At 41.9% G+C, this 8,973-nt stretch overlaps 1 long non-coding RNA gene across 1 annotated transcript; it reads right to left on the bottom strand.

The window, feature by feature from the left end:
• Positions 1-200: 200 nt before the first annotated feature.
• On the bottom strand, positions 201-6,996 carry LOC122547219. The gene is made up of 3 exons (XR_006310927.1): positions 6,680-6,996; positions 1,052-1,261; positions 201-305 (listed from the first exon to the last, which is right to left on the bottom strand). It is a non-coding gene; the product is annotated as an uncharacterized LOC122547219 (long non-coding RNA).
• Positions 6,997-8,973: the final 1,977 nt, after the last annotated feature.

Genomic DNA, 8,973 nt, shown 5'->3' with positions numbered 1-8,973 from the left:
AGTGCTTCCAATTAAACCTGCTGGACTATAACCTGGGGTTGTGTGATTTTTAACTTTGAGGAGAAAGTGAGGACTGCAGATGCTGGAGATCAGAGCTGAAAATGTGTTGCTGGAAAAGCGCAGCAGATCAGGCAGCATCCAAGGAACAGGAGAATTGACGTTTCGGGCATAAGCCCTTCTTCAGGATTTTTAACTTTGTACACCCCAGTCCAACACCACCATCTCCCAAACACAGGTTTCCAGATTAGGGTGATGCTGCTGCAATATCTGATCTCCACACCAGAGGGCCATCTTCAGTCATTAATCTAGGCAAGAGACTGGAAATTTAGACTTCAAATTGTTTTTCTCTGAATTTAACCCCATACTGTACCTGTCCTTGGAAATGTAGAGGTACTTTTACTCTGTATCTAATCTTATGATGTACCTGCCCTGGAATGGTTTAGTGGGAACAGCGTTGACGGAGCTTTCCTCTTCAACTTAACCAATATCATTCTTGTTGTGGGAGAGTTTGATGAGATAGTATTGAGGAAGCTTTGCTTTGTATCTAATCCAATGCTGTTGCTGACTGGGAGTGTTTTATGGGGATTGTGTAAAAAGAACTTTATTTTGTGTTTAAGAATAGAGACAGCTTTATTCCATAACTAAACATATGTTGCCCTGACCTGTAATATTTGATGGGGACAGTGTAGAGATGGCTTTACTTTTTGATTAAAATATCAAAACCTGTGCTGTAACTGTCCTGGAAGTTTTTAAATGGAGGCAGAGTAGAGGTAACTTTACTCTGTATCTAACCGTACGCTGTCCTGTCCTGGGAGCGTTTGTTGTGGACAATGCAGAAGGAGCTTTACTTTCCGTCTAAAAGAGTTAGATCATAACTTTACTCTGCGTTCAACCCCATGTGTCCCTGTTCTGGGAGAGTTTGGTAGGGACAGTGTAGAGACAGATTTACTTTTAGGTTAAAAGAGTAGAGGGAATTTTACTCTGTATTTAACTTAGTGAGCTGCAAATGCCACGTTCCTTATTTAAATATACTGTTAATCCAGTGACTCACCTGGAATAGGACATGATTTCTTAAGTTCCAGGATGTCCTTGATGTAGAGTTTTGCAAATACTCCATGTACTGGGTCCAGTCCCCACAACATGCTGGGCAGTGGGTCTTCTGCATTCTTACTCTTCTGTATTTCTGCACACTCTTCTGCGCTGTCACCCTGCATAAGCCTCAGTGCACAAAACTGAACACTTCAGTCTCTATTGCATCCACCTGCAGTTCAACCAGAAGAAATCAAAAAATGGAGTTCACTGTCAAGTCAAATCTGGGAATTTGGAAATCTGTTCCTAGTTAAGTTGTTTTGAAGTCCAGTGGAGTGCTGTCAAACTAACACAATCCTCAATCAACATAAGATTAAATGGGTTGGTCTGAGCGCAACTCTCCCTAAAATGACGCTGTAGCCCTCTGTGGTGAAACGGTTAAAAATTATGTCCCAATACATGTGTGAATCTAACCGGAATGGAGGTGTTGCTTAGTCCCGTGTGAATCTTATTACACACCTCCCCGTGTGAATCTTCTTATCTGTATGTAACCAGAATGGAATGTGTTTTTTAGCCTTGCTCTGCTGTTCACATGAATGTTTATATCTGGAAAAGAGTATATCAGCTGGAAAAGTCTCCAGTTCGGTGAGTCTGCTCCGGGGTTACGTTTAACCGCCGAGCGTGGGTTGTTGGCAACCGCTCTACGAGAACTGACGGCTCCCAGTTCCGGTAACATGTAGAGTGAGTATAAGCCAGACCCGTTGTGGCGACGCTGCGGGGAATAAAATGCCCATATTCTAGCAGACTCGCCTCTTGGTCGTTTGTTCTGTGTCAGACTACTCTCCTACGAACCTGACCTTGAGAATTTTTTAAAACACCCTCCAACTTCCATTGATACCTCTCTCCTCTGGAATACCTCCTCTCCTGGAATCTGTGCTCCCAGCCGCTACCAATATCCCAGGCTCTAACTCCCTGACACTCCATTCCTGGGTTCTGTCTCCCACATCCCCATCTCCTAAATCCCAGGGCTCTTTCTTCTGATCGGATGGAGGCAAGACAGGATAAATGCTGAAATAGGAGGTCACAATGGGATAAGAAACAATTGGAGGCTCTCCAAGGATGTTATGAAGTGCCTACTTAAGAGAAAGGCACTCTTCCTCAAACCTTCATTAAACATCCATGGTGGCAGGCCAAGGACAGAGAGTTTAGAGCGAGACAGAGAATGTCCAGCAACTCTCCATAATTTCTGGTTTCGTTTGGGTTCAGGATTACTAGCACAGTGACATTTTGACTATGCTACCACCTACCATGTACAATCTTCAGTCTAATGAGAAGTGAAAGATTGTGGTCAGAGTTTCTGCCAACTCCACCCTATGATTATCCTATCCAGTATCCTTCAACCCTCCTATTCTACTATAAGATTCACTTCTGTCTCTTCTGTGAAGACAGATGCAAAATATTCATTCAAAACTTCAGTCATGCATCTTTCTCCTCAAGACAATGCCCCCTTTTTACCCTTAATTGATACTACCATTCCTACAGCCACTCTTTTAATATCTTATTGCTAGTATGTGGAAGGAAGGCAGGATTAGCCCGGGAATATTGCACGTCACATTCACAAAGGAATTGTGTGAATTCTCTTGGCTAGTTTTCACCAGAGAATCACATAGCGTGGAACCTTGCGAATTTCACATGGAGCCAGAGTTCAACCATTTTATCCACATAGCGCCTGTTGCTATCCACTCACAGTCTGAATGCAATAAAACCGCTCTCACTTTATTTGGAGTTATCAGTAATTGTTTATGAACTGTCATAAAAGAGTGGTCAGAGGGATGAAGAAGCTGAAGTCAGATTAAACAATAAAAAAAAATTTAGTGCTACAGAACAGAGGGCAGTCAGGTCATCTGTTGTGTTAGGAAGGTAGAAGCTGGATCAGGTAGCGTTTGGTTTTCATCTTCATGTGCTTCCAGTTTGAAGCATACCAACTGGTTTGTTAGGCAGGAGGGCAATGTGTGAGTGGAGTTCTACACAGACCTAGAGTAGGTGAGGACAGCAAATTTCTTTCCCTAAAATACACTTTTTAAGAGCATTGTTAAAAGATAAATGGTTCAGCTGAGAAGGAAAACTCAAGAGATACAGGGCAACCTCGATTGTCCAAACGTCATTATCTGAATTTGGATTATCTGAACAAGATCTCAAGGTCCCATAAAAATGGCATTAGGCAACTTAGCATTCAGTTAAATGGCATTATGGCATGCATTGTCAGATAATCGGCACCCATAAGTTACTGCTTGTTTATGTTCAGATCATTTACCCTAACAATCAATCATCAAAATAAAATACCTCCTGCCCGTCTTGTTTAGATAATCGAGGTTGTCCTGTACATTACTTACTGTAGATCTATCTATAGCAGTGTGCAAATGAAAGGTGAACTAGATAGGAATGATGTTGAATAAGGCTCAGTAATGTCAATAAATGTAAAGCTAAACAATCCAACCATTGCAGAGTAGGTATGTTATAAGTGCAGTTGAACAAAAGCCTGATGAAGTCCTGATTTAACTGTGTCTGGCTTTGGTATTCAACAATGCACCTTGAATATTACACCCCTCTTCTATTTACTGAGTGAACATAGAGGTACCAAACGTTACACACTTGTTCAAAACAAGGTATACAGAAAAACTCACCAACAAAATGTCAGTCAGTTTTAATCTCAGAGAAGGGAAAGCTTTTAGAAATGATTATCTAGGATAAAATTGATAGTTACTTGTACATATATATAGATTAATTATGGAAAGTCAGTCTAAATTAGTTGAAGGCAAAAATAAAACAAAGAACTGCAGATGTTGGAAATCTGAAACAAAAGCAGAAATTGCTACAGAAATTTGGCATGTCTGGCAGCATCTGTGGACAGAAAGGAGAGTTAATACTTTAGATGCAGTGACGCTTCTTATTTTGAAGAAGGGGCACTGGATCCAAAATGTTAACTCTGCTTTCTCTCCACAATGCCAGCAGACCTGCTGAGATTCTGCAGCAATTTCTGTTATTGTTTCAGTTGACAGCAAATCCTGTTTTACTAATTGAGGGAATTTTTTTGATGACTTAACTGAGAGATTAGGGTAATGTAATTGATGTGATGTACATGGACTTCCAAGAGCATTTAATAGGCATAACATGCAAGTGGCATAAAATTTGGAAACATTGTGGAATATGATGAGAACAGTGATGGCTTTTAGACAGGATTTGACAGGTTGGTGGAATGCTCAGCACAAAGCAGATGAAATTTCATAAAGAAGAGTGAGAAATGATTCTGTATATTTTTGCAGGAAGAACATGGGGAGGCAGTTTAAATCAAAAAGAGTACAATGTTATAGGGAAATTAAGGACGGAGGGTCGTACAGAAATATTTGTGCTCCAATCATTGAAGGTGGCAGGTCAGATTGAGTATGGTTAATGAGGCATTCTGGATACTGAACTTCATATATGAAGGCTTGGAGTACAAACACAAGGAATTTATGGTGAAATAAAAACTAAATAAATGCTGGTCCAGCCTCTTATGTTTGCATCCCATGAATGAATAAAAACAAAATACTAACAGGTCAGGGAGTATCTGGGGTGAGAGAAACAGAACATTGAGTAGTCGTCAATTTGAAATGTTCATTCTTTTTGGATTTTTCCCCCAAAGATTGCACCATGACAGAATTGTGATTGACAAGGAGTCAAAGGTTAAGCAAAATTAAAACTTCATCAGGTAGCTAGTGGAATAAATTCTGTATCCTATGATCCTACTCCATGAGCTACCTGACAAAGGAGCAACACTCCAAAAGCTTGTACTTCCAAGTAAACCTGTTAGACAATAGTCTGGTGTTGTGTGGTTTTTAACTTCTGGATTAGTGGTGCTGGAAGAGCACAGCAGTTCAGGCAGCATCCAAGGAGCTTCGAAATCGACATTTCGGGCAAAAGCCTTTCCAAGGATGCTGCCTGAACTGCTGTGCTCTTCCAGCACCACTAATCCAGAATCTGGTTTCCAGCATCTGCAGTCATTGTTTTTACCTGGTTTTTAACTTTGTCCACACCATTCCAACACCGGCAACTCCACATAAAGGTTAGGCAGGCAAGGCAGGATATTGGAGTTAAAGCCACAGTCACATCAGTCATGATCTTGTGTACCGATGAAGCTGACTTTAGAGGCCAAATTGCCTACTCCTGTTTTTGTTTTCCCAGATATTGAGTATTTCCAACATTTTGTTTCAGTTTCAACAGTACTTTACTTCTGTATTAACAGCAATGATCAACTTTTATAACCGATTAAATTGGCCTCAACTAGAAAATTGTGTCCAACTCTGAAACCACATTTACAGAAAGATCTGAAGTACAAAAATGATTCACAATAATGATTCCAAGAATGAGGGATGTGCACATTTACAGAAAGATTTGAAGGACTTTGGAGACAGTACAAAAAAAGATTCAAAAGAATAATTCCTGTAATGAGGGATATGGGTGAAGATAGAAAATAAAACATTGTATTTTGCTGAAATTCATTGCACAACCAGCTGACTGAGACACTATACTCTGTCTAAATAAAAAAATCATGTCAGGATTGGATTAAAATGAAAATGAAATACCTACTTTGGCATTTATTCCTCTTAATAATCCTTAAAGTCCACTTACGTTTTCATCTAATCAACATTGTTATTGACTAAAATTTGTTGCAGTATATTCTTTACATTATATATAGATTGTCTATCTGATGGATGAGTTAGACGTGAAGGAAACTCATTGCGAGCAGATGAATTGCAGCACTTGCATCTAATACTCAAAGTACTGTATGATTCAAAAAATAACTTTAAATATGTCAAATAAAAGCAAAGTACAGAAGATGCTGGAAATCTGACATTAAAAATTCTGGAGAAACTCAGCAGTATCTACAGAAAGAGAAATCAAGTTAACATTTCATGTCCAACATGACTCTTCTGAAGTCTTGATGAGTTTCGCCAGGGTTTTTTATTCTAAAGCATATCAACTGCATCTTTCACGAAGCAGAGCAGATAGATTGAAAAACTTGGGACTGTTTAAGGAGGTTGAGAGAGGTTTGACAGAGTTGTTTAAAATGATGAGGAAATATCTGGACAGAGCTGATAGGGAGAACTGTGGCCATTGGTGAAAAGATAAAGTGTCAGAGTGCACCAATTTAAAGTAATTTGCAACAGAATCAATGATGACGAAGACTTTTTTTTAATCTTACAAGCGGTTAGGCTATGGGACGCGCTGCCTGACAGCGTGATCGACGCAGGTTCGATTGAAAAGTTCAAAAGGGAATTGAATCCTTAACTGAAGGTGAAAGATTTGCAGTGCAAGGAGGATCAGACAAGAAAGTGGCTCTGGGGTACTTGCAGCCAGTATGGTCCCAATGGGCTGAATCGCCTTCTTGTTTGCTATATTATCCAATTGTTGCCAGGATCTGGAAACGGAAGCCGCCCTGGCTCTAATCCCCAGGGCCAGGGCCAGGGCCAGGGCCAGGGCCTGGGCCTGGGCCTGAGTTGACAAACATCGAGAACCTCCAGGCCCCAACAGGGAGATTATTTCAGAAAGGTAAAGGGATAGGAAATGTTATCCAAAAACAAACGGGGAGGTCTGAGGAGTTACACTGTACCTGAAGGAATGGTCAGCAATAGAATCAGCTTCCCTCCACAGCCTGCAATGAATTCACTAACTGTCAGAATGCCATTGAGAAAGCCAACAGGGTTTCCCTGGACTGATCGATCGATCCATGCGATCGCCGCGTGATTGGCGGCGCTGGAAAATGACGCAACCCGACCACTTGGGCCAGCCTCCTCCACGGTTGCCTGTTGCTGATTGGTCGACCCCCCTGTCACTCTGGAGACGGTAACGGTCGGAGCGCGAGGCGGTGGTGGCGAGCTCGGGTCACGGGCACGGCTGGTGGCAGTGCGCGTACCGAGCGGGGTGGCGACAGAGAGACGGATTCCCGGGACCGTGAACGGCGGCCCCCACCGGAAATCACCGAGAACCGTCCCTTCCCTTCGTATCGGCGGCCAGCTGCAGCCCGCGGCCCGGGCCGGGAGAAGCGGCGAACATTGGGAATTGACCTGTACCGCATTTGGGTAGATCTCTGGAGGACCTGGAGTGAAAGCCGGAGGTGAGAGCGATTAAAGAAGTGATGAGCAGAAGAAGTGAACCAGACTGAGCAAGGTTATCAGGAGTGAATTGGATCAAAGTCTGGCTTGGAGTGTTCTGGAGGAAAGCCTGCAACTGAAAGAGTCCACGATACAGCAGGGGCAATCAGCAGTAAAACCTGAGTGATTCCGAGTGAAGTGCAAAAATTGAAGTGATCCAGGGTAAAAAGAGAGTTCACATAGTGTCTGGAAGGTTCTGGAGCGCAAACACAGCATCTGGATCACTGGATTTGCATTTTATTGAGAATGTTCTGGAGTGAACTACAGGATCAGCGCCTTCTGGAGTGATGCCGAGGACTAGGAGTGATCCACTTACATTTTAGATTTGGAAATATAGAAGGCCTGTTAGGATCTGAAAATGTCCTTCTTTAACTTTCGGAAGATCTTCAAGATTGGTGGGGAGAAGAAGAAAAAACAGTTTGAACATGTGAAAAAGGATGTAAACCCCGAAGAGGTCTGGCAGATCATCGGTGAGCTGGGAGATGGAGCTTTTGGCAAGGTCTATAAGGTGAGGACAAAACTGCTAAACTTGTTGGAAGGGAGATTGTCGTACTTTATGATAAATAGTTGTAGGTCTTAATTGTTGTCAGAGAAACTTAGATAAAAAGGATGATTTGAAAAGCGGGAAACTTTTAAATTTGTAAAGGTCAGAGAGCAGCTGAGATAAATTAAAGTGGTAGCATGGTGATTGCTTTTAAGGAACAGCACGTTGCATAGTTGCACTATGGATGCTGTTGGTTAGTAGAGTTCGCTGCATGTTACCTGCCTGTCAATGAAAACTGTTGGAGAAAGTGAGGACTGCAGATGCTAGAAATCAGAGCTGAAAAATGTGTTGCTGGAAAAGCGCAGCAGGTCAGGCAGCATTCAAGGAGCAGGAAAATCAACGTTTCGGGGATAAGCCCTTCTTCAGGAATCCTTTTCCAGCAACACATTTTTCAGCAATGAAAACTGTTGTCCAGGCTTTAAAAATCAGTTTTCTTCCCTTAGGGATAAACTTGGTGCAGGAGAGATTGTATTAGATTGTCACTATAAATGTAAGTGAGAGCACTGTGGGTTGGGCTCTGGGTGCTAACTTGGGAATTTGGTGCAACTGAGAATTCTATGTTGAAGTGGTTGAGGTGCAGTCGTTTTTGATTAGCCCCTGCACCTGGTAAGCATTTAAGGCTTTATTTAAATGAGCAAGCATGTGATTATTTAATTTTTTAATATTCTAAATGCAGTCAGTAATTTCACTCACGAAGGTTACAGGTGATGTATTAAAGTTATAGCTCACCTGATTAAACAGCTTGATATAACTGCTGACAAGAGTTTGAGTGATATTTCTAAATTTGAAATCTTATTATTGAAACATAATCAAGATTGTAGGACCCAAGATATGTTATACCTGTAGTTGGTGGATGCCTGTGTAATTTATAGCACTACATATCCAGTAACTATCTGCAGCTTGAGGAACCTTGGCTCCAGATTGCTGAGCTGGAATTGAGTGCTTTATATGGAAAGGGGGGAAAGTTCCTTGGATACCTTGTTTCGGGGTAACTACTAGGTAAGTACTTCAAAATTGGTCTGAAGCCAGGGAAGGGAGGCTGAGACTGTAGAAGAGGCGAATATCTGGATGTACAAGGTAGTGCTGGAGGATGCTGAAAATGTGTTGCTGGAAGAGCGCAGCAGGTCAGGCAGCATCCAGGGAGCAGGAGAATCGACGTTTTGGGCATGAGGCCTTCTTCAGTGCTGGAGGATGTTTACCTCTTCCAAT

The sequence above is a fragment of the Chiloscyllium plagiosum genome, unplaced genomic scaffold, assembly GCF_004010195.1.
Source record: "Chiloscyllium plagiosum isolate BGI_BamShark_2017 unplaced genomic scaffold, ASM401019v2 scaf_2544, whole genome shotgun sequence".
NCBI lineage: Eukaryota > Metazoa > Chordata > Chondrichthyes > Orectolobiformes > Hemiscylliidae > Chiloscyllium > Chiloscyllium plagiosum.
The sequence above is the reverse complement of the archived record's forward strand: the minus strand, read 5'-3'. Positions and strand labels throughout refer to the sequence as shown.